The sequence below is a fragment of the Pongo pygmaeus genome, chromosome 9 (genome assembly GCF_028885625.2).
Source record: "Pongo pygmaeus isolate AG05252 chromosome 9, NHGRI_mPonPyg2-v2.0_pri, whole genome shotgun sequence".
NCBI lineage: Eukaryota > Metazoa > Chordata > Mammalia > Primates > Hominidae > Pongo > Pongo pygmaeus.
The window spans coordinates 5,762,838-5,765,810 of NC_072382.2; positions in this window are offsets into that span (position 1 = coordinate 5,762,838).

The window sequence follows — 2,973 nt, forward strand, 5'->3', positions numbered from 1 at the left end:
TACTGGGTGTTTGCCTTGCATCCCCACACCTGGTTGACTCACAACCTAAGTTTGAATCCCTAATTTTCACTTTAAATAACTTCAGCTACTCGGGATGCTAAGGCAGGGGAATCGTTTGAACCCAGGAGGCGGAGGTTGCAATGAGCTGAGATTGCACCACTGCATTCCACCCTGGGTGACACAGCAAGACTCTGTCTTGGGAAATAAAATAAAATTAAATTAAATTAAAACTTCAAAAATATTTCAGTACAATGCAGCACTGAAACAAGAAGCTGTTGTGTATATGAGATTTCCTGTCCCACATTGGGCAATGCAACTGAAGGCAACAGAAACCAGAACATTGCTCAGAATATGCCGTAAAGCTCCACCATGCTAAGAGTTTTAAAAAAAAGAAAATAAAAGAAAGAAAGAAAAAAAGAAAACCAAAAATAAAAGAAGAAAAATAAAGCTCCACCGTGCAGCTGGAGATGTTAGCATGAATAACTTCTAGATGAACATAATCTATCAAAAGGTTTTTGCTGTCAGCAGAAACAACAGAAAGTAGAATGAGACCCAGACCTGTCAAAATTATCAGAATATAATATAAAATAAGCATGATTAAAGGATTAAGAGAAAATATTTAAAACATAAAGAGCAAGAGATTATAAAATGACCAAGCAGATTTGGAAAGACCTAAATGTAATTCCAGAGATGAAAATATATTAAGTGATATTAACAGATGATCAGACATGGCTGAAAATTATGTTGGTGAACAGAAAGACAGATCTGAGCTATGGCCCAGAATACAGCAGAGAGACAATGGGAGACAAGAAGAAGCTTCCAAGAGGCATGAGGGGTGGAGTAAAAGGTACACTGTATGGTCCTAGGAGCTCCAGTAGAAGAGAATAGAATAGGGCAAAGGCTAGATCTGAAGGGGAAATGGCTGAGAAGTTTTCAGAACAGATGAAAAACATCAATCCCCAGATTTGGGCATCCCAAAGAATCCATTATAGGATGAGTGATAAGCAATCCATAGCTGGGGACATCATAGTGACACCATACGATACCAAGAGGTGTTTTTAAATGTACCTGGGATTTTGTTTTAATCAGGTACATTAACATGGCAGACATGGAGACAGCTGCCTTAAAAGAAGTTTATTACTTACAGTTCCCAGGAGCAGAGGGCATGCCATGCTATGCAGGCCACATGGGGAAGGACCAGGGTTGATCAGGAGGCAGAGGGAGCAGGGGAACACAAGGGGAGACTTTACTATCACTACTATTACTATTGACATAGTAATAATAGTAATAAAGTACCATAGTAGTCAAGACTCTCCCCTTCGTGGTGGAAAGTTAAGTGAGGGTATCTCCTATGGGGCAGAAGGCAAAACACAGATGTTGCGGGTTGTGACCAGAGGGTTTGTGATATGATTTTTGTGCACCCATGAAAACGCAAGGATAGTAAGGATAGAAACAAGCCTGGCTATAGTTTGGCTCATGATTTCAAGATACCAAATTACAGGACATCAAGAATGATTATTACAGTGGAGTGTAGTTTAGAAGCAGCCAGAGAGGCAAGGTTGGCCCATAGCTGACTTCTCAACAGCAATGGACGAGCGGAAGATAGTGGAATGACATCTTTAAGGTGCTAGAGTGAAGTGACTACCTAGAATTGTATACTCAACCAAAAATGTTTAAATAAAGACACATGCTAGAGGTTTCTCTTGGGAACATACCTACGAGTGTATGTGCTTAGTTGAAGGGAATATGCATTTGGCTTCATGGATGCTTCCAGGAGTAGCTTAGTTGGGGTTCCTTCCAGTTGCTTCTGTGAAGTTAAAGAATTCAGACTTAAAGCTGTTGGAACTGTATTTGGAGCCTTGAGAGGAACACGGCTATGCAACTTGAGTCACATGGAATGCAACTGCAACTTCTACCTTTTTTTTCCCCATAAATAATTAAGAAGACCAAACGACTTCAGAGATAAGAATCCCCTGAATTTCTACCCCTCCTCATGGAGTAATAAAGTATTTTCCTTGGAATGTAGCAATCTGTAACCGATCAAGTCACTGTACGCACTGATCTTGTATAAAAAATGTTGTAATCCTGCTGAAATTTCTCTGTCTCTGCCTATGTAAGAGAAACCTTAACTTCTCCACTTTGAAACACTGACCCCATTTGTTTGGAGTCAGTGTTTCCCAAGTGGCTATCCTCATGCTTTGGGCTCAAAGAATCTCTACATTTAATCATAGTTTCTGAATCTCACTGTTTAAGGTTGACACTTCTCATCCTCACCAACACGGGCTTTTGAGTGCTTGCCAAGCTAGTGGGTGAGACATAGTGTCTCGGTGTAGTTCGGGGTTGCATTTTCATATTGACTTTTCTTATGCTGATTGCCTTTGGGGTTTCTTCTCTTGTGAAGTACCAGTTGAGTCTTTAGTTGTTTCTTTTTCTTAGGAATTTGTAGGCATTCTTCATTGTATTAACCATTACCTCTTTTTCCTGTATTCTGATGCTTTGACATCTGGGAACGTGCTGACCCTGGAGGGATGGCCCCTCCCAGGATTAGCCAATTTCTAGAAATGAAGTCATCTGTGAGTGCACCTTTCAAATGTAAACCAACTAATCCAGAGCTCACACTTGCAACGACCTCTTCTATCAGGTTCTCATACTCAGGGCTACCATCCTCCTGCCATAATCACCCCAGGGCCAGGTACCAGACAGGCAGGGACAGCCCCTGTGCCCCAGAGCCTGTAACATTATTCAAACTAGCTCATCCTATGCCTGCTTGCCCTGCCTCACTCGTTTCTTCCTACAGAAACCACAATCAAGGCTCTTGCCCACACTTTCCCCTTAGTCCCTATCCCTCCAGACCAACTCCCCTGCTTCCCTGTGCCCCCCATCCACCCTGGGGTGCAGCATGTCCCCTCCTCTTCAGATCTGTGAGTAACAAACTATCTTTTCAATGATGGTTATCTCCTGATCTGTTGGCCT